The sequence below is a fragment of the Mus caroli genome, unplaced genomic scaffold, assembly GCF_978045245.1.
Source record: "Mus caroli unplaced genomic scaffold, Mus_caroli_1 scaffold_2, whole genome shotgun sequence".
Taxonomy (NCBI): domain Eukaryota; kingdom Metazoa; phylum Chordata; class Mammalia; order Rodentia; family Muridae; genus Mus; species Mus caroli.
The window spans coordinates 68,273,124-68,300,989 of NW_028227257.1; the positions used below are offsets into that span (position 1 = coordinate 68,273,124).

Here is a 27,866-nt window from a genome sequence, read left to right on the forward strand (position 1 = left end):
TAACTCCTTCCATGGGTGTTTTGTTCCCATTTCTAAGAAGGGGCAAAGTGTCCACACTTTGGTCTTCGTTCTTCTTGAATTCCATGCGTTTAGCAAATTGTATCTTATATCTTGGGTATCCTAAGTTTCTGGGCTAATATCCACTTATCAGTGAGTACATATTGTGTGAGTTCCTTTGTGATTGGGTTACCTCACTCAGGATGATGCCCTCCAGGTCCATCCATTTGCCTAGGAATTTCATAAATTCATTTTTTAAATAGCTGAGTAGTACTCCATTGTGTAAATGTACCACATTTTCTGTATCCATTCCTCTGTTGAGGGGCATCTGGGTTCTTTCCAGCTTCTGGCTATTATAAATAAGGCTGCTATGAACATAGTGGAGCATGTGTCCTTCTTACCGGTTGGGACATCTTCTGGATATATGCCCAGGAGAGGTATTGCGGAATCCTCCGGTAGTACTATGTCCAATTTTCTGAGGAACCGCCAGACTGATTTCCAGAGTGGTTGTACAAGCTTGCAATCCCACCAACAATGGAGGAGTGTTCCTCTTTCTCCACATCCTCGCCAGCATCTGCTGTCACCTGAATTTTTGATCTTAGCCATTCTGACTGGAGTGAAGTGGAATCTCAGGGTTGTTTTGATTTGCATTTCCCTGATGATTAAGGATGTTGAACATTTTTTCAGGTGCTTCTCAGCCATTCGGTATTCCTCAGGTGAGAATTCTTTGTTCAGCTCTGAGCCCCATTTTTTAATGGGGTTATTTGATTTTCTGGAGTCCACCTTCTTGAGTTCTTTAATTGCAAAGCTTCTGCAAGGCAAAAGACACCGTCAATAAGACAAAAAGGCCACCAACAGATTGGGAAAGGATCTTTACCTATCCCAAATCGGATAGGGGACTAATATCAAACTCTTTTTCTTAAAGCATGTTTATTTCAGTTAGCTTATAAAGTAGCAGGTTTCTTTTATATATATATGTGTGTGTGTGTGTGTGTGTGTGTGTGTGTGTGTATGATTTTTATTGGACATTTTCTTTATTTACATTTCAAGTGTTATCCCTGTTTCTGGTTTCCCCTCCAAAAACATTATCTCCCCCCCATCTCTTCCCCCTCCCCCTGCTTACCAACCCACCCACTCCTGCTTCCTGGTCCTGGCATTTCCCCACACTGGGGCATAGAGCCTTCACAGGACCAAGGGCCTCTCCTCCCATTGATCTCTAACTAGGCCATATGCAGGTTTCTTATTGACTTCTTTCAGACATCCTTAGTTTTGGTTAGTCTTCCCTTCCCTCCCTTGTAGGTGTAATGTTATTGTGCACCCTTGGATGGCTGAAATGCTGATTTCTCTGTCCCAATATCTGGTGTCAGTCAGTACAGGCATTGTAATGCTTATGTTAAGAATCTCCTATCTTAAATTCGTGTAAACAGTGCTCACCATTGATTCTTTGCCTTGTCAATAAATGCTGGAAAAGCCAATAATTAGACAATAGAGAGAACAGGGTGGGGCGTCCATGAGGAGAAAAGATTCTGGGAGAGGTTGAGCTGGAGAGAGGCAGCCAGTAGGAGGGAGAAAGGAGATGTCATGAGAGTTCAGCTGGAGCGTAGAAGGACATAAAGACAAGTATTATGGGGATATTGGCTGGCAGGTAACAAGATTAGATTAGAGGATTAGAACAGATTTATAATGCTTAGTTATTGTGCTTTTAAGTTGTAAATAAATCTTAATCTCTCTATGTTGTTATTGGAAGACTAGCTAGGATAAGGAGAAACAGCCACAGTGTTAATTTATTCATACATTTATAATAATGTACCTTGTTTCACTCCATCTTTTGCCCACCTTTTGTCTCCATTCCCATTTAATCTCTCTGAAAAGTCAGTGAGAAGGAGAGAAAGACAAAAAAGAGAATGGATACCTTAAGGGAGCATAGGCCTTTATTTTGGGGAACCCACCCCCAAGAGTTCGAGTCTCTGTAAGAATCAGAATCTGCTGTCAACTACAAGCTGGCCCCATAGTTGGCCATTGCTACAAATGCCCAGTTAGTAGGTTAAAGAATATTCGATGGTGGATGTTCATCTTTCCTGATTGGCTGTTACTTGGGGTCCATGCAACAGAGCAGTAAAGAATCTAGACAAGCAAGCTGGTTTACTTCTGGAAACCCAATTGTTGTAGTTAGTGGAGTTCACACAGATCAAGCACGATGGAGGAGTTTGCCAAATGGTGTGTCTCTGCCTAAAGTTCCCATACTTACCCTCCCTTTCAAACCATTTGTGTTTTGCTAGTCTCCTCTCAGCCTATTATCTCGTGGCACCTTCCTTGCTTTCTAGTCTACAGATTTATTTTTAAAAATGTTAATATGGTGACCTCTTTGCTAACTTGCATGAAACACCTTATCAAGCAATGACTAGAGATTCATTATTTCTTACTCCAAGTAGCTCTTACAACATTAAAAATCTGAATGAAGAAATTATTTTTTAATGCAGAGATAAAAACTGAAATACGTGTGTATGTGTGCGTGTGTGTGTATCTACCTACCTATGAATTTTTTTGGGTTATTTGCTTGCTTGCTTGTTTAAGACAGAGTTTCTCTGTGTGTAGCCATAGCTATCCTGGAACACACTAGTAGACTAGGTTGGCCTCAAACTCACAGAGATCCACTTGCCTCTGCCTCCCAGGTGCTGGAATTAAAGGTGTGCACCCCCACTGCTACCCAGTGCATCTTTATTATTACATGTAATATTTTAAAATAAAAGAATCTATTAAAACAAAACCAGAAGGGAGGTGGTTTTAGCTCAGTGTTAGAACACTTGCCTAGCATGTTGGGAGGAGGAAGGGAAAGATGAGGAGGAAGAGGAAGCAAAAAGCATTATTTAACACAGTGTCTATTTCTACTGCTATGATGAAACATCATGACCAAAAGAAACTTGGGGTGGGAAGAATATTTCAACTTACAGTTTCACAACACATTCTCTCACTGAGGGAAACCAGGGCAGGAACTCAAGGAGGCAGAAACTGAAGCCCTGGAGCACCCGTGCTCACAGGCTTACTTCTCATGGTTTGCTCAGCCTTTCTTCCTCTCTTTCTTCCTTCCTTTCTTCCTTCCTTCCTCTCTCTCTCTCTCTCTCTCTCTTTCTCTCTCTCTCTCTTTTTTTAAAGATTTATTTATTTATTTATTATATGTAAGTACACTGTAGCTGTCTTCAGACACTCCAGAAGAGGGCGCCAGATCTCGTTACGAATGGTTGTGAGCCACCATGTGGTTGCTGGGATTTGAACTCTGGACCTTCGGAAGAGCAGTCGGGTGCTCTTATCCACTGAGCCATCTCACCAGCCCTCTCTCTCTCTCTTTCTCTCTTTCTTTCTTTTTTAATAGCCCACAGGCACTGCCCACAGCGATCTGGACTGTTCCCCATGAGTTATCAATCGAGAAAATGTACCACATAGGCCAATCTGGTGGCAGCATGTTCTCACTTGAGAACTTTATCAAATGAACCTATCTTCTGTCAAGCTAACATAAAACTGTAGCACACATGGACTAACGTAATGAAATATTTAGTAGAGGAGAGAGAGTAGAGGAGAGAGATTGGGCTCAAATGTCAATACAAGAAGGAAGAATGGACATTTATAACCAAGAAGTGCTTAGAGGACAGTGGATAAGACTGAGAGGAAGCATCAGGCTAAGGAGTTCTGGCTGAAGAACTGATTGCGCTGGATACTTTTAGGTCAACTTGACACAAGCTAAAGTCATCTGAAAGGAGGGAACCTCAATTAAGAAAATGCCTCTATAAGATCAGATTGCAGGCAAGCCTGTAGGGAATTTTCTCAGTGATTTCTCTGGGAGGGCCCAGCTTGTTGTGGATGATGCCATTTTGGGGTTGGTGGTCCTGGGGTCTATAAGTAAGCAGTATTAGCAAGCCAGTAAGCAGTACCCCTCTATGGCCTCTGCATCAGCTCCTGCCTCTGGATTTCTGCCCTGTTTGAATTCCTGTCCTGACTTCTTTTAATGATGAGCCATGATCCAGAAGTATAAATCAAATAAACCATTTCCTCTTGCTTTTGGTCATGGTGTTTCATCACAGCAATAGTAATCCTAACTAAGACATTGATCTAAAGGATGTTTGCTGAAGGCAGGCCATAGTGGAGGCCAATGAATGTGATCAGATATCAAGGCTGGGAGAGTATTGCCTTTCCATAAGTAGTGAAGACCCACAAACTGCTTGCAGCTAATTGCAAGGCTGAAGATAGGCCAACAGCAGGGGCTCCATACTGCCTACAAAATGAAGAGATAAACTGACGTCAGTAAATAGAATTGGCTCCTTTTTTTCTGGCCCAAAGCCTCTAGCCTCATAAAAACGATACCCTTCTTTTTCACAGTTTCTGGAGGACAGAAGTGCAGACCTGCTTAGTGCAGGTTACATGCCTCTGTGCAGGTTGAATCAAGGCGTTAGCCAAACGACTGCCCATTCTCAGCCTTTGAGGTTGCCACACATGCACTGGGTCACAAATTCTCTTCTATACTATGTTCTGTGTGTATCATCTCTATTCTTTTTTTTAAATTTATTTAATGTATGAGTGCTTTATCTGCATGTAAATCTGCATGCGAGAAGAGGGCATCAGAACTCATTACAGATGGTTGTAAGCCACCATGTGGTTGTTGGGTATTGAACTCAGGACCTGTGGAAGAGCAACCACTACTCTTAATCTATGAGCCATCTCTCCACTCCCCCCCCCCCAAATCTGTATTTTTTCTATGGAGATTACAAGGATCCCTGAGCTGACGATAGACCAGAGCGAGATCCCAGGAACATTGGCACTAAGACCTAGCTTCAGTCTGAACTCATCAGGAAGACTTTAGATAAAGGTCCTGCATACTAAGAGATAGGAATCACAGTGTTGTCAAAGAGTATTACCATTGCATTCTGAGTCAGTGTAATTTAGAGCTCAAGATGAATGCTGTTCTCACAGCATGGAAAAAGATATTTATTTCTCCTGAGTAAATGTAAAAATGCTCTCTTGTTCTTTTTAAAAGAACATCTCAAGTTCCTGATTATTTGAGCTATACAAAATGCTTTAAACATAACAAAGAGAACAATTGAGTTGGTCGGGATGACTCATGATGAACTTTCCCAAAGAGCGTCATTTACATGTGATCCTGCCCAGGGAGTACACGTTTATAAACACACTGGAGGAGTTGCAGGTGAGAAAAGCCCATGGTCAAAGACAGGAGAAAGCAAATGATGGCATAAACCAGCACACGTGTGGCCAGGCTGTCGGGAGAACTGCAGGAGACAAGGTTAGGGAGGTGCACTGGAGATCTTATGCTTAGTCAGGTTTGTATTCCTGTACAAAACCATGAAGCAAGTTAGGGAGGAAAGGGTGTATACTTCCACATTGCCACACCACCTGTCCTGTCAGGATAGGAACTCACACAGGACAGCAATTTAGAGGCAAGAGCTGATGGAGGGTGCTGCTTACTGGCTTGCTTTCCCTGGCATGTTCAGCTTTCTTTCTTATAGAACCCAGGACTACCAGCCCAGGGATGGCACTACCCACAATGGGCTGGACCCTCCCCATTTGATCACTAATTGAGGAAATGTGTTATAGCTGGATCTCATGGAGGCATTTTCTCAGGGGAGGCTCCTTTCTCTGTGATAACTCCAGCTTGTGTCAAGTTGACACAGAAAACCGGTCAGTACATTTGTGTAGCTTTAGAAACATTCCATTAAAAATAAAAAACAAACTCATTCCTACCTATAGACAACGAATAAGCAAAGATCAGAGAGACAGCATATTCAGTGGAGTCTGTAGTTGTGTAGGATCTGCCGAATTGGGGAGAAATTGCCTCTGAAGTTTGGGGGTGTGTGTGTGTGTGTGAAGCATCACAGTGATCCCGGGAAGAGTTTCTGAAAAGGGGGACTAAGACTTGAGAATGTGGGGATGAAAGGAAAGAGAACACATTCAGGAAATATTTCTAATACCTACTTGAGAGGGCTTTGGGAACTGCCTAAATTTACTGGTTTGAGAGAATAGAGGAGGGGATACAGTCAAAAGTTGCAAAGTGTTTAAAATAGAGATTCCTTTTGAAGCTAAAAAAATTTTTTTAAGCTGGGAAAATGGCCCATGCCTATATGCTGAGATCCTTCAGAAGGAGAGGGTCACTTGAGCCCAGGACTTAGAGACTAGCCTGAATAACATAGTAAGACTCTCTCTTGCTATGTATAGGTGACACACACCTATAATCCCAGCTCTCAGCTCTCTTGCTATGTATAGGTGACACACCTATAATCCCAGCTCTCAGAGACAGAGGCATAGTGTTATTGAAAGTTTGAGGTCAACTTGAGCTAAGTAACAAGTTATAGGTCATCTGGGACCACACAGTAAGACCCAAACAAAATAAACTGCTGTTCCCTGTGCGCACCCCCCCCCCCCCGTGGGTTGAATAGTCCTTGTAGGCTATGTTTGTATCCTTGGTCCCCAGTTGGTAGAACTTTTTGGGAAGAGTTAGGAGGTGTGGCCTTATTGCAGGCAGTGTGTCAATGGGGGTGGGGGGTGGGCAGGCCATTCCCAGTGTGACTATCTGTCTCCTACTTATGGATCAAGATGTTGGCTCTCAGCTGTTTCTGCTGCCACATCTTTGCTTTACTATCATGCAACTAGCAGGGGTTGGGGGTGGGGGTGGGGATGGGAGCAGGGGGTAGGAAGGTGAGAATCTCTAGGAAGTCCCAGAGACCTGGAAAATGGGAGGTTCCCAGGAGTCAATGTGAGTGGCCTTAGCTAAGATGCCTAGCGTGGACATGGAACCTGAAGAGGCCACCTCCTGTTGCTAGGCAGGATCTCCAGTGGAGGGATAAGGACACCACCCCACCCAATAAACTTCTGACTCAAAATTTGTCCTGTCTAAAAGAAATGCAGGGATGGAGCAGAGACTGAAGGAAAGGCCAACCAATAACTGACCCAACTTGAGACCCATCCCATGGGCAAGCACCAATCCCTGACATTATTAATGATACTCTGTTATGCTTCCAGACAGGAGCCTAGCAGGACTGTGTTGCTCTACCCAGCAGTGGACAGAAACAGATGCAGATATCCACAGCAAACATTAGATGGAGGTCGGGGACTCTTATGGAAGAGTTTGGGCAAGGACTGAAGGCCCTGAAGGGGATGGAAACGCCACAGGAAGACCAACAGAGTCACCAACTGGACCCCTGGGAGCTCTGAGTGTGAGCCACCAGCCAAAGAACACACATGAGCTGGAATGAGGCCCTGGCACATATGTAGCCACTCAATCTTCATGACTGTCTTGTCTGGGCTCAGTGGGAGAGGATGTGCCTAATCTGGCAGAGATTTGATATGCCAGTGTTGGGAAATAATGGGGTGTGGGTGGGTAGGGCTCACCCTCTCAGAGGAGAAGGGTAGGGAGTCAGGGAGAGGGGCTTTTTGAGGGAGGGACCAGGACAGGGTACATCATTTGGGATATAAATAAATAAATAAATTCATTTTTTAAAAAAAGAGCTCCAGCCGGGCAGTGGTGGCGCATGCCTTTAATCCCAGCACTTGGGAGGCAGAGACAGGTGGATTTCTGAGTTCGAGGCCAGCCTGGTCTACAAAGTGAGTTCCAGGACAGCCAGGGCTACACAGAGAAACCCTGTCTCAAAAAAAAACCAAAAACAAAAACAAACAAAAAACAACAACAACAAAAAACCTAACTAACTAACTAACTAACTAACTAAATAAATAAATAAAATTTAAAAAAGAGCTCCCTTCAATTGCTTCTTGTCTAGACTGGGGAGAGGTTGTCACAGAAGCCTTCATTGTCTCTCATTCTCAACTGTGAGTCTAAAGTCATTGATACCACTGCAAAATGAGCTTTCTTGCAGGTAACAGTCAGCAGCAGCATGGATCATGGACTTCTATATGACCTTATGGTGTCCATGGTTCATGCTGTGACCAGAGGCCATGTTGATGGTCTGTGCTGTCACTGGAGGCCACATGGATGCCTGTGGTCTGTGTCACCACTGAAGGCCATGTGCATGTCTGTGGTCTGCACTGCTGCCTGAAGCCATGATGATATCCACAGCCCATGTCACTAGAAGCCACTTTGGTGTTTGTTGCCTGCTCTGCTGTGGGCTTTGATGGTGCCTGTGTTCCGTGATGCAGCTAAGGGCTGGTTTGTACTTCCACTGAGATCAGGCTGAAGTCCCTAGTCCATGCTGATGCTGGGGCCTGTGTGGATGTCTGTGGTCCAAGCTGTCTGCAGAAACCACATGGATGTTGTTTTGTAACAGCCCAAACAAAAATAAAATAATTAAAAGGAGAAAGGGAGGGAGGGAGAAGGAAGGGAGGTAGGAAGAGAGAGAGAGAGAGAGAGAGAGAGAGAGAGAGAGAGAGAGAGAGAGAGAACGAATTTTAATACTGGGTTGGGTAAACTTAAGTGAAAGCCCCTTTCCCCTTCTTTGGGTGGTGGCCGCCGGGGCAGGAAGAGGGGACCAGAGAAAGAAGAAGAGCAAATATAAGGAAAGTATGATGGCCTGCATGCATGAAAAGATAAATATGCCTTTTTTCCCCCATTACTAACAAAAGTTAATGACAAAATATAATCTCAAGATCAGGGATGAAGAAACGATTTTGGAGAAGTCTATGTGTGTGGTAGGTGGATGGAAATCAGAAGTATGTCTCCCATATACTTTTGGGATCATATGTATTTTTTGCTTATTCCAGAGATAAGTTATAACAAAAAAAAAAGAATTCTCATGAGAAATCACTTTGTTACTTTTTAGTTATTTATTTAGTTCAAAATATGAAATGAATCATATGCAACATACACTATCCTAGAAATAAACACAAGGAAAAGATAGCCCCTGTGGTTTGGAGTTAGCATTGTAGCCTCCTCCCCACAAATCACTTTTGATATATTTACGGTGAACTATTTTTTGAAATCTCTATAATGGAAGATGCTCACTTAACCATCTTGATTCTTTTTAGGGGAAAAAACTGGTTGGGGTTCTCCTTGTAGTCTTAATGATAGCACACTTTTTCTGCCTTCATTCTAGGTCTGTAAGTCTGTTCTTAGAGGAGTTTGAGTTTGGAGGGAAAAAAAATTGTTAATTTTTTTTCTTAACACCTTCAAGAATATCTACCAAGGCCTTGGGATGAGAGTTGAAAATTTAAAGGAGGAACCTCTGTACAAGGGGACATGAGAGCTGGACCGGGGAGGGGATCCCACCTCTGTGGCTCTAAGTGTATATAGTATGCTGGATATAACTGTTTCATCACTGTCTTCTGATGTTTGAGGAGCTCAGATTAAACAACAGCAGCCTCAGCAGCAGTAACTTGTAAATTCTTCACCATCCTTTGTCCCCCTCAAACCAGAGGCCTGGAATTATAGTCACTAATCAGTTTCCCTGACTACTGAGTTTTCCATTTGCAGTGAACCTTGGAAAATCCTAGAACAGGAAAGGACATAGGGTATTTCCTATTTAAGAAGCACCTCTGTTGTCTTTTGGCATTCTTTGGATGTGCGCTAATCTTTCCCAGGGATAATGCTATGAATTTGTGTGGCTGCAGTGAAGGATGTTCAAAATAAACAGTCTTGAATTTGGCACTGCAGCCCGGTCGGTGGGAGTGTTGTTCAGTAGCTCCTTTGCCTGAGGCAGGCACCCGCCCACCCTCCCTCACACCCCTGTCTAATTTCAGCTGCCTCTGAAGCCAGTCCCACCCACAACTTCTTTGTCCTAAGGGTTTCTGTTTTCTGGTAGTTGAAGAGCTCTGCTTCATATCCTTTTATTTCAGAAACTGCTATTTGTGTTTTGGTGAAAGATCCAAGAACAAACAGCAGAGCGCAGGAAAGGAGCTAGATCTGGGAGCGTGTGTTTAGCCAGGAGAATTAGTGTTGCCAGTGTAGGATGTGGACAAGCCTACGAATGCAGAGACCTGTTTGGACACTCATCATGTTCATCAGGCTTAGCATGGTACCTGGCATCAAGTGACTGCATCATGATTATTCATTGGAAGATAAGTTATATTTATTGATTTTCATGCCATATTTTACAAAAATCATTTGTTTGCTCCCAATCAGAACAAATAATTTAAGTAATATACAAAAATCAGAACCAAGGAAAATATAAATAAGGACAAGTAAATAAGTTGAGGTGCATTTTAAAAGAAACACTTGTTCTAAAAACCAACATTTCTGAGACATAGTCTACTCACAAATCCTTTTTTTTTTTTTTTTTTTTTTTTGGCTGGCCTCGAGCTCAGAAATCCACCTGTCTCTGCCTCCCGAGTGCTGGGATTAAAGGCGTGCGGCACCACGCCCAGCCACAAATACTTTTGATTAAAAAGTTTTTGTCTTTATGTGGCCAGAGAGACGGCTGTGTAAAGTGCTTACAGCGATTGCAGAGAACCTGAGTTCAAGTCCCAGATCCCATGTTGGACTGTTCACAACCATTGTCAGTCCCACCGATTTCAGAGGGACCTGATGCCTCTGACTTCTGCAGAGCCAGCACTCACATACATGTGCACCAACAAATACACACACACACACATACACACACTCACACTCACACACACACACTCACACACACATACACACACACACACACACACACACACACTCTAAAACAGTAACTCTTACTTTTCATTTACTTATTCTCTGGGTGTACCAGTGACATGCATATACAGGCCAGAGGACAGCTTGTGAGAATCCATTCTCTTCTTCCACATGAGTGGAGTTCCAAGGATTGAACTCAGATCTTTAGTCTTGACAGCAATCGACCTTAACCACTGACCGGTCTTGCTAGTCGGTATTCTGTCACTTTCGAATGTATCTTTGTACATTTGAAAAAGTTCAAAGTAAAATTTAACACACCGAATAACTCTGTGTAGCCTCAGTATTCTCTAAGGGCCACGTCTTTTCTAACTACAGCGCCACAGTAAAACCAGGAAACCAGCTTTGATGGATTTTGTGTATGGTTCTTTGTTATTGTAGCACACGTGTGAACTTGGGAGCCCATTGACTCGAACTTGGGTCCTCTGCAATAGCAGTGTACACTCTTAATTACTGAGCCAACCTTCCAGTACCATAATAATAAAAGCTTTTAAAGTAAAACATTGCAGAGTAGATTCCGCGTTAGTAAGGTTGGCTGGTAGAACAACCGGTTTGTTGTTGTTTTTTTAACCTACCTCTCAAATTGTCTATTTGTCTTATTTATATTTTTCCAGTCCCACCTCAGTCAGGATGCAGAGTTATCTGTGTTTTCAAAGATCTCTTTGTGCTTCCTCTCTGTGGTCACAGCTGTCTTCCCCTCCCACGACACTTAATCCTGACAGCCACGAGCTGGGTTAGTCTTCTTTCCATCACCGAGTTCACACATCAACTAAGAGTGTTGTGTGAATAGATCGATCATACAGATATGTCTCTTGACTTGTTTTTCATTTAATGGAGTGCTCTCCAGAGCTGTGTGCTTCAGTACTGCATTTCTGTTTTTTTAATTACCATCTAGTGTTCCATAAAATGGATTTACCAGTTTATTTAACCATGCATAGATTAATAGGCATGTTGATTGTTGCCAGGTTTTGGTGATACTAAAGCCAGGGTGCTTGTATATAGGCTTTTGTAAAATTTCACTTCTCTAGTCTTTGTACCAGGGAAATAATTGCTGGCTTTTGTAGTATTTATTTAGTTTTCTGTTACTTTGAGACAGGTCCTGTATTGTGTAGTACAGGTCAGACTCAAACTTACTATCAGATCAGGCTGGCCTTGAACTTGTGATCCTCCTGACTCAGCCTCCTAAATAACTGGGATTGGTATGTTTATTTTTATAAGGAACTGTCAAACTGTGGTCAATCTTTTCTGTTACCACCCACAACCATCCAGTTGTTCCACATCTTTGGCAGCATTTGGTATTGGATTTCTGTACTATTAATCAATCAATTAATTGATTTATGGGTATGGGTATGTACATTTGTGCATGTGGAGACCAGAGGTGGACCTCGAGATGTCTATGTCCATCTCATCTTTTGAGAAAATGTCCATTTCCGGTACCTGCATTGCACCATTTCTTAGCTAGGCTTGTTTGTCAGTGAACTCTGGGGCTCTGCCTGTAGCTGGGGTTAAAGACGTGGGCCACCAACCAAGGTTTTATGTGGATGATGGGGATCTGAAGTGGGATTCCTCATGCGTGTGAAGCAGACACTTTACTCACAGAGCCAGGTCCCCAGCCTGTTCATTTCTATGTTATCTGCTATAGCAGGTAGTAGTAGTCGTAGTGGCAGTTGTTGTTTCTGCTTTGTGATCTTATTTGCATTTCTCTAGTGGCTAGTGATAGTGATATCTTTCATTGGTTCTTAAAAATTTCCCCCAAATTTCTTCCTTTTGAACAATGAAACCAACTAAGATTGTAATTCATGTCTCCTGCTTAGCTCTAATTAACACCCATCTTCGTTTTCCTCCCTTCAGCATCTCACACCTACAGGAGCCTAAAGTGGGAGGACATGATAAGGAAGAAGCTCTCTCATCCCCAGCTGTTGTCCTTTCTTGTGGGAGACATGGACATCCTTGTGCTCATAGATGAGCACTAGGGAAAACAGGAATGTTAAACACACAGGGCCGTCTCTTCAAAAGGAGAGCTGTAGAACTTGTTTTATGCCCAGAAGGCTGGGAATGGAGGTGGTTACTAGCCTGGTGACCTTTGCATTATCTGTATGACCGAAACCACACCAGATCCTCCTCAAGACCCTTAAGAAGTCACATATTGTCAATCTATAGAACCCATCTTTATGGAAGATGTCACATGTACTATACAAAGAGGTTTGATGTAGTCCTACCAGAAGCTTTATCGTGCACCTGGGATTGAGTTAATTATCACCAGAAAACTGTCCCCCCCCAACTGTGCTGTACTTAACTATCTTAAAATACACTTCCCAGTGGCAAACTCTTGATGTTGAACCAACACTGGCTGCTGAGTCGTGTTGAACCAGACTTCTTTCTTCCCTCACTTGTTCGACGCTCTGTTGGTGATGGTGGTCTTAGAGACCATCTGCACACTTTCTGAGGCCCTTCCACTTGCATATGTCTGTCTTTTCTGAAGACCTCCCACCCCCAGATTTCTGTCCTTTCTGATTACTCATCTTTAGACACAGCGGGTGCTATCGCTCAGGATGACCTGTGTCTCATCAAGATAACTGATAGCATCAGGTGTTGGGGCTTCTGTAACAAAGCCTGGGCAAGATTTCAAGCTCCTTTCCTGCAGCCAATGGGGAAAGTTCAGCTTCCTGGAATTATGAAGATAAGGAATCCAAAGGCATCCTGTTTCCTAGCTTCTTGGCTTTTTTGGTGGAGAAGTAAGGTACACCATCTATTCATACTATTTTCATAACTTTCCTTTTTATTAATATTTTTCACTTGTGAGTTTTGACTTTTGTTGTTGGAGGGTTTTTTTTTTTTTGTTCTGAGTTGTTTGTTTTTGAGATGGGGTCTTAGTTTAGGTTGCTTTCAAATTAACTGTGTAGCTCAGGCCATAAACTTCATTTCTCAGATTCTAGGGTCGTACACATGGGCTGCTAAGCGTGGAGAAGGTTGGTGACATTTTCACATCTGTACATGGTGGCTCTTTGGTCAGTTTCACCCCCTTGTCGTCTTCTGCTCCCTCATCTCTCCTCCCCTCTCCTTTCCTTTTATGTTATATACATTTAAATCTAAATTCACAGAGTGATGGAAGACTTGCAAGGTTTTGAGCTCTCACTTTTATGCAGCTGTTATTGTCTTCTTCCTCTTGTACCAAAGGCCACAAAAAGAATCTTAAAAGCAGCCACCGGCTCACACAGTATGGCCGGCGACGTTAGTTAGCGCTAGCTCAACTCTCTCTAACGGGAAAGCAGCGGACTACAAGAGACTGAACTGTATCTGCCTCTATTTCCAACAGACTCACGTTCAACTTTCGCTCACGAAAATAGCCGGGAAAATTTTATTAGTCCTTTTTTTTTTTTTAAAGTTAATATAAAATTATAGAAAAAAAAAAAAGGAACCTGAACTTTAGTAACCCAGCTGGAACAATCCGCAGCGGTGGCAGGAGCGGCGGGAGAAGAGATTTAATTTAGTTGATTTTCTGTGGTTGTTGGTTGTTCGCTAGTCTCACGGTGATGGAAGCTGCACATTTTTTCGAAGGGACGGAGAAACTGCTGGAGGTCTGTTTTTCCAGACAGCAGTCCGACGCAAGCCAGGGATCTGGGGATCTTCGTACCATCCCAAGATCTGAGTGGGATGTCCTTTTGAAGGATGTGTGAATCATAAGTGTGACAAAGACTGACAAGCAGGAAGCTTATGTACTCAGTGAGAGTAGCATGTTTGTCTCCAAGAGACGTTTCATTTTGAAGACATGTGGTACCACCCTCTTACTGAAAGCACTGGTTCCCCTGTTGAAGCTTGCTAGGGATTACAGTGGGTTTGACTCAATTCAAAGCTTCTTTTATTCTCGTAAGTATTTCTTGAAGCCTTCTCACCAAGGGTACCCACACCGGAATTTCCAGGAAGAAATCGAGTTTCTTAATGCAATTTTCTCAAATGAAGCAGCATATTGTATGGGACGCATGAATTCTGACTGCTGGTACTTGTATACTTTGGATTTCCCAGAGAGCCGAGTAATCAGTCAGCCAGTTTAAACCCTGGAAATTCTGATGAGTGAGCTTGACCCAGCAGTTATGGACCAGTTCTACATGAAAGATGGTGTTACTGCAAAGGATGTCACTCGTGAGAGTGGAATTCGTGACCTGATACCAGGTTCTGTCATTGATACCACACTGTTCAATCCTTGTGGCTACTCGATCAATGGAATGAAATCGGATGGAACATATTGGACTATACATCACTCCAGAACCAGGATTTTCTTATGTCAGCTTTGAAACAAACCTGAGCCAGATCTCCTATGACGACCTGATCAGGAAATTTGTGGAAGTCTTCAAGCCAGGAAAATTTGTGACCACCTTGTTTCAGAATCAAAGTTCTAAATGTCGCACAATGCTTTCTTCGCCCCAGAAGATTGACGGCTTTAAACGTCTTGATTGCCAGAGTGCTATGTTCAACGATTACAATTTTGTTTTTACCAGTTTTGCTAAGAAACAGCAACAACAGCAGAGTTGATTAGGAAAAAATGAAGAAGAAAAAATGCAAAAAGAGAAGACACACAGGAGGTGGGGGCTGCTTTCTAGATGCTGATCCTGAGGGCCATGCTGACCATGACCACCACCTCGTAGTTGCAGAAAGTCCTAGGTGTAATGATAGTGTAATCATTTTTAAAAAAAATCTACTTATTTTATTATATGAGTAAACTGTAGCTGTCTTCAGACACAGCAGAAGAGGGCAGCAGATCTTACTACAGATGGCTGTCAGCCACCATGTGGTTGCTGGGAATTGAACTCAGGACCTTCGGAAGAGCAGTCAGTGCTCTTAACCGCTGAGCCATCTCTCCAGCCCCCGCGTAATCATTTTGAAGTGTATGCATTATTATATCAAGGAGTTAGGTATCTTGCATGAATGCTTTCTTCTGTGTTTAGGTGTTCTATGCCACTCTTGCTGTGGAACTGAAGTGCATGTAGAAAAGACCTTTGACTGTATGAATCTTTACGACACTTGTGAAAATGATACAATTTGGTTTATGCACAGTGTAATATTTCTGCAGGCATCATCCAAAATTCCCCACAGACAAGGCTTTCGTCTCCATTAGATGTGGCCTCAGCTGATATCTGCGACTGTTCTATTAAATTGCTGCCAGAGTTTTTACATCCAGTTATCTCCACTTTCTAGGGCATATTCTCTACTAATATTACTCAAAACCAATTTGTACTTCATACAGGTGTTTTATGCAATGGCAATTAAAGTTTTTCTTCCACAAGTTGAATCTTTGTAAGAAAATGACTCCAGTTGCTTGTTCTATGTTCTGCTGTTTTAATAGTTGCTCCTGCATTTAGAGTCCTATGGTTTTTCCACCACCTTTGATGAAGCAATACACTGTTACACTGTGGGCTTATATTATAATTTTACACCCCAGATGAGAGTTTGGAGATGGTCCCTTGCTTAATTTTTTTTCCTAAGACATAAGAATGTGGTCTCTTTATTGGCATGAACTTCTGTGGAAGATAAATGACAAAACTGAATGTATCAAATGAAAAGAACTCAGTCTCCGGGGCGATGAGCAAGGAGAACCCATTAAAGAAAACTCCATGGAAATGATAGGCTGTGCAGTACACCTTAATTAGCGTTAATCGAGTGCCTACCATGCCTTCACTAACTTACTAAGTGATAGGAATGTCAAAGCAGAAATGTAGTCCTAAGCATTCTGACCTCAGTAAGTGCTGCCGTTGCCACCAGGTTTTACTAAAGGAGATTTTAATTCGAAGGAGAATCTGTGGTTTCCATTTGTCCTGCTGTCGGCTGGTCTCTAGTCTTCCTTTCACCATGGCCTTCAGATGATCAGATGAATGACTGACCAGAGGGAGGAGGCCTCTCCAGGTTACTCAGCCAGATAGTGAATGTATGGATGGAACGGCGCAATATTCTGAATCTATTTAATGGCACTAGAAATAATGGGCGTTGAAGAGTCGGCATGTTGGTGGGACTTAAACAGAAAAGAGCAAACTGGACTAAACTCCCTATTTATTGCCCTCCTGTTTTCTTGGTAGTTTCTGGACTGATGCAGTGATGTTTTGTTCCTTCCGTATTTATAACGAAACACTTTTTTAGTGTTTCTAAATAGAGTCTACTTGGTTTGAAATCAAGTGGTTGGAACACTGTCTGGACTCTTTCTACACGGTGTTGATTGAAGGCTTCTTTGGGGAAGCTTTCGGTCAGCTTTATCTGTCTGATTCGGTAATGAGCACAGCACCTATTTTGAATTGCTATTTGGAGGGCCAGTGCTTATTTAAGCTGGATTTCGTAACCCAGTAGATTTTGGCTTGAGGTCTGATTTCCCCATCTTAAATTAAGAATCCTAATGTTGAGAATTGCATAGGTTTGTGTGGAACAAAGCCTAGAACAACTGTAGGTAAACTAGTGATCTAGTCTAATTACAGGTGGGGAAGTTTTGGTGCCATAATTTCTCTTTGTTGGTGTTGGACTTTTAATCAGCTGAAATGTATTTCTGTACCACAATGTAAGCTTCAATAAAAGTTTGCTTAATTGTCTAGTTAAAAAAAAAAAAAGCAGCCACCATGAAGACCAGGCATAGACCTCAACTCTGAAGCACCAGTACCAGAGCCTTCCTACAGGCCTGCTTCCTTCACTGTAGTCCACATGGCAACTGAACCAGCGCCTCTTTGGGAACCCCAATGGTCATTCAGATCTTGTTGATCCTATTATAATAGAGCAAGACACCATCAGGCTATATGCCCATGCTACATAGGGTGCAGGTCAGAGAGGGATTCTGAGGTTGGAAGTTGGAGACCCAAACATGTGATGCTGATGATGCTTTCCACAGCCATGCTGCAGGTCACAGTCATGGCTGGGGACTCCGTTACCTTTTTGAAGCTCTCTTGAAGACAAGATCTCTGGATTCTTCCACACAGTTGTCCTTGACATGAGCCTATTAGGATTTACTTCAAATGACATCCACGTCCTAGTCCTTCTGGACTCTTCTCGTGGAGGAGCTGCAGATGGAGCAACATCTAGATGTGGTGAGTATGGTCATCGGAAAGATGGAGATAGGAGAAAGCAGACTTTCTACCATACCGGAAATCCCAGAAGCCCCTACTTTAGTTTTCCTCTTGATTCTTGTAGCCTCAAATCTTCTGGACAGAATGGGGCTCCCACTCAGCTGGGATTGCTCTGACCTTTTGCACCCCTTCCCCCGTCTTTCCCTAACTGAGAAGCTTCATCCCAGAGCTGATCCCTGTTAGTTCCCCTCTGTGCCCCCCACCCGCTGTGCTTGCTGAGTCATAATCCACTTCTGGGTGAGTTCTGCAGACTTTCTTTCTTATCCCCCTCCACCCACTGCAAGTTGAAAACACAGAGAAGAGTCTGATCTCTACCCCACCCTTCCAGGGAAACCCTCACATCTTTTTGCTCTGCCCACAGACACCTCTTTCGTGCTCCCCCCAGAGCATGGCCATCTGCCAGTGCTACTCTGAAGTTTTTTCCTCATTCTTGGTCAACTCTTGGGACTCAGTGTTCCGAGTGTCTGTGCCCAGGTGTTTCTGTTCACAGTGCCCAAGGCATTGCCCTGTTGTTTTCTGTGTCAAATTGAAGAATGACCTGATCATCCAAATATTGCCCAGTGAAAAACTGCACAGATCCATCTTGGGATCTCACTGTGAGGCTGTAAGGAAGATAGGACCCACTGGCCATGCCCAGTTGTGCAGAGAAGCTGGTCTGTCCAGGGACATCAGGACAGCGAACAGTCCCTCAGCAGCCACTACTATTTTCCCACCAGCAGGATGCAGTAGGGAAGTTGACTCTCAACTTCGGAAATGTATCTTCTATCTTCTTAGTAGCCACGGCCAGTGTAAGGGTTGGAGGTAGCTAGGTTAGGACAGAGCACAGACAAAGCATGGTTTGCTTTGCTCATTGAAAAAGTTCATTCTGTTGGGCAAGGGTTGAAAAGGGAATACTGTAAGCACTTTTTTTATTATCTGTAAATAAAAATTGAATTAATTGTTGGGCTGTGGTGGTGCATGCCTTTAATCCCAGCACTTGGGAGGCAGAGGCAGGTGGATCTCTGAGTTCAAGGCCAGCCTGGTCAACAGAGCAAGTTCCAGGACAGCTAGGACTATACAGAGAAACCCTGTCTCAGAAACCAAAAAACCAAACCAAACCAAACCAACCAACCAACCAACCAAACAAACAAACAAACAAAAAACCTAAACCAAACTAAATCAAAGACAAAAAAACCCCAAAAATTAATTTTTAAAAATAATGTTTACTATTTGAGAGCTTTATATAATGTTTTGATAATATTCACTCTCTCACCAGTCCTCCCATATAGCTTATGTGTGTGTGAGTGTGTGTAGGGTGTATGTATATATTTGCACATGTGTCCAGGTGCATGCACCCATATAAGAGTTTGGAGGCCAGAACAGGATGCCAGATATCTTGCTCTGTCACTCTCCATATATTCTTTTGGACTAGGTTCTCTCATTGAATGTAGGAGTAGGCTGGCAGCTAGAAAGCCCCAGAGGAACCCCCAACCCCCTTCTCTGCCTCCTACCCTCCCAGTGTGGGAGTTAACAGGTGTGTTTGTAGCCCTGTCCAGATTTTTATGTGGGTGCCACTGATTTGAACTCAGGTCCTGCTGGGTGAGCCAGAATGTGAATGGAGATGTGTAGCAGTGGGGGGGATGGGGAACGGGGGGGGGGCGGGGTAGCCACTAGAAAGTCTCAGATGCCAGGAAAGCAAGATGCTCCCAGGACCCAGGGGGGATGACATTAGCTGAAATACCCAACAAAGGGGAGCGAGAACCTGTAAAGTGTGATTTTAACAAAATCAATGTTCCATTTATTAATAAAGACTCGGGAGTCAGATGCTGGGGTGAAAGCCTGCTAGCTCAGAGAAGCAGAGAAAGCACCCAGCTGACCTTCCTCCACAGCCAGCATCCCAAAAGGAAGTTCTTCACCATGGTGTCTCAAGAACCCTTTAAACTGCATGCACCTCCTTTCCACTTCCTGTGCGTCTCTCTGTCTGGCCCTCTGACTTCCTCTTACTCGCTCTGTTTTTCTTATTCCTGTTTACATCATGTCAGCTGGTTGCTTGCTCTGCCTCTTGGCCTATGGTTGACTCGATTTAATCTTGTTTACAATACACAAAAAGTTCTTGGAGGAAAGGTCTGTGCTAGGGTTGAGCCACACTACAACTAGAAACAGGTTTTCCCAGTAAGCTACATAATCTTGGGCTTCACAGTGTGGTCAAATATCCTGTAACAAGTGTTTTTTCCCAACTGAGCTCCTCAAGGACTTTATATGTGTCAGCCACTTTAGCTCCCATATGAACGTTTACATTACTTTTTTTTCCCTCAACTGATTGTATCCTGACAGTTTTAAGGCATGGTTGTAATAGGGTATTGAGGGAAGTGTTTGGGATGATCTGTAACCGTACTTTTGGGCTATTTTATTGGGTTCTCATATCTACCACCTCTCTACACCCTAGTGCCTACCAATCCACCAACACTAGGTAGGTGAGAAAGAAGGTTAGAGGAGAAAGGGGGCATAGATCTCTTTAGACTACTTCCTGCTGATTTGGGGCATCCAGTTCCTAAGGGCAAGTCCAATTTTCTTAAGGCATCTCCAACCAGCAAACCAGTCTTTTGCAATTTGGCAAAAGCAGCAAAAGAGCAAGCAAAGCAGGAACCAGCAGCAGTGAGGACCAGTGTCACGGGCAGCAGTGACCACCCCCTCTCTCAGGGCTCTGACCTCTCTCATACCTTCTCAAGAGCCTCTAGAATTCCAAATGTAAACTGTCTTTAGCTGCCAGAATCATGCCCCTACCAGAGCACGAGACCAATCATAGTCAGCTGCTGTGGATAGTCAGAAGCAGTCCCATATCCCACACCTGGGATTGTAACAAAAGCATATTCACATAACACAACTGGGTTAAAAAATCCCACGAGAAGGATTGTCATTCTTCCCACATGACATACCCTTCCTGAGGAGGAATATTCATTCTCCTTTAATTGTGGGCTGGAAGGGGTGAAGTGCATATTGTACAGGTACGTCTGGAAGGAGAAAACAGGCATTTTCAGGCACTCAGGAGGCATGAGCTCTAGCCAGTGTCTCTAGGCACTAAGTCATATAGGGCTGAACTCCAAATTGGAGAGTTTGTGAAGGCCCAGCACAGCCTGGGTGAGTCTTACTTGAATGTATGTGTTGGAAGCTTATTCTGCTCTCTCACCTCTGAATAGCATCCTTGGATCCCAACTTTGTTGGCACTAACTGTGCTTTGTTTATTGCCTCTATCATCATTGGCCAGAAGGAAGGAAGGAAGGCAGGAAGGAAGGAAGGGAGGAAGGAAGGGAGGGAGGGGGGAAGGAAGGGGTGTGAGTTTTGGAGCATCTCAGCACCATTACTGCTTTTTATATAAAATGTTTGAAGGGGCTTATTTCAAGTTTTTCTTAGGAGGGAAAAGCACCTTGTTGACTGGTTATTCACAAGAGCTACACTAGGTGGCAGTAACGCTCTGTTACCATCAAACCCACAGTTGTACTAAGGGATAAGCCAGGGGAAATGCTCCACTGAAATCAGATCTACCCGATGAAGCAACCAGCCTACTTTCTATGATGTTTCAGAAAGCTGTGCTGTTTCGGTCACTCTGTACATGTTGGTCTCCACTGGCGTGGGAAGAATCTGCAATACGGAACCAGAGGCACTGGGAGGAGTTCTGTGAGGAAATGGAAGCAACTATGCAATACTTACCAGGCAGGTGGTAAAAATGCAGAATCATTATCCTTCATTTTCAGACAAAGTGTCCAGACTGAAGGTATTTATGGCAGAACTCAAATTCATATTAAGCAAGGAGAACTTTCCCAAGCATGTGCTCTGAATGGCTTCAATACATTTCTCAAATGAGCACTAATTTTTCTAAAAAGAGAGAATGAAGGGATGTAAAGAGATGTCACCCCTTCACCCTATCAAGTGAGATGTGGTAATGCACGTAAGTGTTAGATGTGTAGGGGATGAAAAACCAAAACAACCCAAGCAGTCATGAGAGTCTAGCAAAGCAAGATCTTTATTTGAATTAAGGAACAAAAACTGACCAGTCAGAAACAACAGCACTCCTCAGAAACCGACTGTGTCCCTAAGTCTTAGTGACTACTTAAGCAGAAAAATTATAAGGCCCATAAGCATCTATGCCAAGGTACAGATACAATCAGAATCATTTGTTCTTGTCCTGGTTAAGAACAATCATCATGTTTGAGGGACAAAAGAGGAAAGTTCCCAGTTCCCTCAGAATCTGTGAACTTAGAGACAAAAGAGGAATGAGAGGAAAGTCCCCATCTCTCTCAGAATCTGGGAACTTGAACTTCATTTTACCTTATGATCAAAGTGGAGTCTGAAAACGAAATGGCAGTACTTAGGGTAAATCTCATTTGTTTGACCCCAACAAAAGGACTACAACTACAGACTTCAGTTGTGTAGCACTTGGACCCCAAGACAGTGGTCAAGAGGTAGTTGATATCTTATCACAAGAGGAGATAGAGCAGATTGATTATCTAATATTTAGGACAGAAGGGGAATGATGCAGATGAAGAAAAGAGATCCTCTGTGCTTGGAAATTATCTCCCAATTGCTTAGTTATATTCTTATTCTGACAGCAGCAGTACCACCACCATGATCAACCACCACCACCTCCACCACCTCCACCTCGACCACTACCACCTCTACCTCCACCTCCACCACCACCACCACCACCACCACCACCATCACCATCAAACATCACCAACATCATCATTGAAACATCATCATTATCAACATTATACTAATTGTCTGGCTGTGTTTGGAACAGTGCTGCTAGGTGGCACCAAGACATACAGGTTCAAATCTCCTGTACATACTAATAATGTGAACAAATTACGGAACCCAGTGGTTTCAATTCCCATCACTACATGGGGATAGTTGCATCACTTAAAAATGGGGTTGTTTGATGTTCATGGAGTTGGTCTGTGTGGTTTACAGCAAGTACTAAGTGAGAACAGTAATTAAAGTGAGGAAACAAGGCACACAGCATGTGTAACTTGCTCAAGGTCATGAAAGTAATGATAAGGTTAGGGCTTAAACCTAGACAGGTTATATATACAGTTCATATTTTTAACCACCAAGCAGGTCTCACTAGACAACTGAGATTCTATTTTTAGTGGAGAAGTAAGAAGGCATGATAATAGGAAGAAACAGCTCACTTGTTTACTTATTTATATTTATTCATTCAATCCTTTATTCTTTCAGTTTCTGAACTCAATTGCTCTTCTATATGATTTATAAAATTAACTCAGTTTTATTAACCTAACTGTCCTAATTTAGTACTGAGGTGGAGTTCTATTCATCATCTCTGCAGCCAGTTGTTTCCTTGATACTATTGAAACTATTCCACTTAATTTCAAAACAAAGAGTCATATTTTTGCACATGAGCTCATCGTTCGATGAGCACAATAAAGTGAATGTGACCCTCTTTATATTATTATTATTTACCGAAGAATTTCATGAAAGTCTAAATACTAAAATTTTCTCCATGTTTTTCTTTTCTTCTTTTGAGGCAGAGTCTTGCTATGCAGCCCAGGGTAGTCTTGAGTTTACAATTCCACCTCAACCTACTGAGTGCTGGGACGGACGAGAGGTGTGCTTTGGTAGCTGTTTTTTTTTTTTTTTTTCTACTCAAAGGTAGGACAGTCATATACGCTTTTTCCACAAAAGGAAATTGCTCCTGTTGACATAAACATCTAATTCTTAGACTCTAGAACCTACAATAAGTGTCAAGTTAAACATTTACTTCTGGTCGTTTTTTGTTTTTTTTTTAAACTTAAAAATTTTTTTAATTAAAAAAATTTTTTTTATGTATATGAGTACACTGTAGCTGTACTGCTGCTTGTGAGCCATCATGTGGTTGCTGGGAATGAAGGTTGCTCGCTGTGGTCGGCCCCACTCGTTCCATTGGCTCCCAAGAGCTGGGCTGCCACAGTGAGTAGAGCCATGGCAGGCAAACTCCCAACCCAGGGTCCTCGGCCTAGTTGCTTACTTTTAAGACAAGGTAAAGTATGTACTATAAAAGGTCATTGACCTTCTTTTCTTCAGGTTTCTCTCCATTTCCGTTCCTGTAATTCTTTCAGACAGAAACAATTATGGGTCAGAGTTGTGACTGGGGGGTGGCAACCCCATCCCTCACTTGATGCCCTGTCTTCCTGCTGGAGGTGGGCTCTATAAGTTCCTTCTCCCTACTGTCCCACATTTCATCTAAGGTCCCTCCCTTTGATTCCTGAGAATCTCTTACCTCCCAGGTCTCTGGTGCATTCTGGAGGGTCCCTCCAACTTCCTATTTCCTGAGGTTGCCTGTTTTCATTCTTTCTGCTGGCCCTCAGGGCTTCAGTCCTTTTCCCTCACCCAATACCAATATCAGGTTCCCCTTCTTCCCCCCCTCCCATCTACTTTTCCTCCCAGATCCCTTCCTCCCTCCATACTTGTGATTGCTTTCTTCTCTCTCCCAAGTGGGACTGAAGCATCCTCGCTTGGGCACTTCAGCTTGTTGACCTTTTGAGTTCTGTGGACTGTATCTTGAGTATTCTGTACTCCCCCCCCCCACCTTTTGGCTAACATCCACTTATTAGTAAGTACATACCATGCACATCCTTTTGGGTCTGAGTTACCTCACTCAGGATGATATTTTCTAGTTCCATCCATTTGCCTGCAAACCTCAGGATGTCCTCATTCTTAATAGCTGAGTAGTATTCCATTGTGTAAATGAACTACATTTTTGGTATCCATTCTTCTGTCGTGAGACATCTAGGTTGTTTCCAGCTTTTGTCTACCACAAATAAGCCTGCTATGAACATAGTGGGATAGGTGCCCCTGGGCATGGTGGGGCATCTTTTGGGTATATTCCCAAGAGTGATATAGCTGGGTCTTCAGGTAGCCAAAGTGGGATCCAATTGCAGTAGAATGACTGAGTATTAAGTAGAGTGATGGAGTTGCCATCCCAGAGTCAAAACTCTTACCCATAATTGTTCCTGTTGGAAATAACTTCAGGGACAAAAATAGAGAAGAGCTTGAGGAAAAGGAGGTCAGCAACAGGCCCAAAGTGGGATCCAGCTTAAGGGGAGATCCCAAGGCCTGATACTATTACTGAGGCTATGTAGTGCTCACAAAAAAGGGACCTATCAATATCCTCCAAAAGATCCAACAAGCAGCTGGTAGAGTCAGATGCAGATATTTGCATCCAACCAATGGACAGAGGCAGCTGACCCCTGTTGTTGAATTAGGGAAGTTGGGAAGAAGCTGAGAAGGGCAATTCTGAAGGAGGACCAGCAGTCTTAATTAGTCTGGACTCCCAAGATCTCTCAAACACTGGACCACCAAACAGACAGCATACACCAGCTGATATGAGGCCCCCAACAAACATACACTAGAGGACTTCTGAGTCTTTGTTCATTCAGAGATGATGCACCTAACCCTCAAGAGACTGGAGGCCCCAGGGAGTTTAGAGGTCAGGTGGGGTGGGAGATGGGGCGTTGGGTGGGGTGGAGGTGTGGGATGTGGAGCAGTTGGAGGGTGGATGGAGGGGGGCAGGAAATGGAATATGGGGTGTAAAAAGAAATTTAAAAAAGGGGCATTGAGCTTTGTGTAAGTTTCAGCCTCCCCTACTTTTCATTCTCCTCCCCACCCTCCTCCTCTACTTTTTTTTCCATTTAGATTTATTTATTTATTATATGTAAGTACACTGTAGCTGTTTTCAGACATACCAGAAGAGGACATCAAATCTCATTATGAATGATTGTGAGCCACCATATGGTTACTGGGATTTGAACTCAGGACCTCCAGAAGAGCAGTCAGTGTTCTTAACCGCTGAGCCATCTCTCCAGCACCCCTCTTCTTTTTGAGACAAAAAAACTCACTATGTAGTCCAGGCTGGCCCAAGACTCACTTTGTAGACCAGGCTGACCTCAAACTCATAGAGATCTGCCTGCCTCTGCCTCCTGAGTGAAGAAATGAAAGGCATGGGCCACCACACCAGTGAGATCTTGTCTTATAATTAAGACACCTAGAAACAAACAGGAAGGTTATATACCTCAGACGCCAGTGACCATGTAGGCTCTGCGGAAAGGTGACCCCAATAATTAGACATTTTGAGGCAAGGAAGTCTTGGGGATTTTCTTTTCTTAGACCTTTCCTTTCTGTGAGCCTCAAAATGCATTCTAAGCAGCATTTTGAGCAATCTTTTTATTTGTTTGTTTGTTTATTTATTTATTTATTTATTATATGTAAGTACACTGTAGCTGTCTTCAGACACTCCAGGAGAGGGCATCATATTTCGTTGTGGTTGCTGGGATTTGAACTTCGGAGGAGCAGTCAGCGCTCTTAACCACTGAGCCATCTCACCAGCCCCTTGAGCAATCTTTCTTAAGGAGGTCCTGTTTTCTCTGCAGGAGGATTTGCTGTGTACTTCACTACCGACTAAAAGAAAAAAAAATGTAAGGTGACTGTATAACATCATTTCTTAGGTAAAACAGTGCTCTCAATAGAAAGTAATGTTGTTTCCACGTTAACAGGTTTACCTCCTAGAATAGAAGTCCATGTGGTAATTAGTGTTAAGAGTAATTTCAAAATATGGTTAAATGCTAACATTTCCTTGACACATTCAACCAAATATGAAAACAGTGAACAGAGTCTTAGATCCCCCTCATGTTAGTGGCCGGGACCTGGGCTTGGCACACCAGTGACTGAACTGTGAGCCAGAGACGTTTGCGCCCAGCCACATGGTCCCCGGCCTCCTGATGCTGAGCCTGTCCCGTCCCGGATGACAATAGAGTGTTTCTTGAGCTAGAAAATGCTTCTGGGATAAAAAGTTCACTGTTTTCTGGCAATGGTACCAGAATCCCTTTAGCAAACATGTCTTAACCAAAGAAATACTCCCCCGGAGATGACCTAACGCTGACCAGAAGCTTCTGTCCCGATAGTCCCGACCCAAACCAACAGGATGCCTTTTTGAGCAGTCTTGCCAACATTGCTCACTCGGTGTGCATTCTGAAGGACTCTATTGTGGACCAGTAAAATCAGATCATCCATACTTTCATGTGGAACAGCAACCATGCACCGCTGATGGCGGTGGAGGAACCAGTATGTTTACAGTGTGGACTCTGACAGCAGAGGCAGGATTAAAATCCATCAGGAAGCCCAGATCTCTAGCTCATTTGGCATCTCCAGAGCTGTCTAGGATTTTGGTGCTCTATTATTCAAAAGCAATGCGACCAAGACAAAGAAGGGCTTTGAGTACATTTTGGCCGAGCTACAAGGTGAGGGCCTGTTCCAAAACACTTGTTGACACAGCCAAAGAGGCCAAAGAGAAAGAAAGCAAAGGAGACAGCTGGGCAGCTTCATAGAAGACTAAGGGCCTAGCCAAAAAAGGCAGCCGCAGCCGCAGCCGCAGCAGCTTGTGTTGCCAGCTAGCCAGTGCCACTCTACTCACTTCCTCCCTCTTCTCCCCACTGTACTTGATCCTTAAACAACATTCACCAGCCCTCTCTGCTGTCTGGGTGGTAGGTTCAGCATCTGCAGTTCACCAGGCTCAGTGACCATGCTGAATCCACCCTGCTTGCTACCCCATTGGGCAGCTGGTACCAGGGCAGAAAGATCAGTGACTTGCCCAAGGTCACAAGCAGCGCATAGGTGAAGTGATAATATGCCATAGTCTGTATGCTCCACAAGGGTAGGCCCCTTGCTATATTTTCTGATATGTCACAAGTACAGTATTCTTCAACTATTGAGCACATAAGAAGTACTCATAAACACTTGATTTGATTGCTCCCCAATAAAATGCTTTTAGACGGCATCAGGTGCCCGTTACAGATGGTTGTGAGGCACCATGTAGTTGCTGGGAATTGAACTCAGGACCTCTGGGAGAGGAGTCAGTGCTCTTAACTGCTGAGCCATCTATTCAGCCCAAATGTTAAGGTTCCACTGAGATTTGAACTTGTATGGCTGGATTCAGAGTCCAGAGTGCTAACCATTACACCATGGAACCCCCACCCTCTTTTTTCCTTCATTTTGTCTTTCTGTCTTTCTTCCTTCCTTCCCCTTCCTTCCCCTTCCTTCCCCTTCCTTCCTTCCCCTTCCTTCCCCTTCCTTTCCCTTCCTTTCCCTTCCTTCCCCTTCCTTCCCCTTCCTTCCCCTTCCTTCCCCTTCCTTCCCCTTCC

At 43.5% G+C, this 27,866-nt stretch overlaps 2 pseudogenes; both read left to right on the top strand.

Moving 5' to 3' along the window:
- The first annotated feature begins 14,064 nt into the window (after positions 1-14,064).
- On the top strand, positions 14,065-15,131 carry LOC110290056 (S-adenosylmethionine decarboxylase proenzyme 1 pseudogene; annotated as a pseudogene).
- An 8,429-nt stretch (positions 15,132-23,560) lies between these two features.
- LOC110306879 (PRELI domain-containing protein 1, mitochondrial pseudogene) lies at positions 23,561-27,245 on the top strand (annotated as a pseudogene).
- Positions 27,246-27,866: the final 621 nt, after the last annotated feature.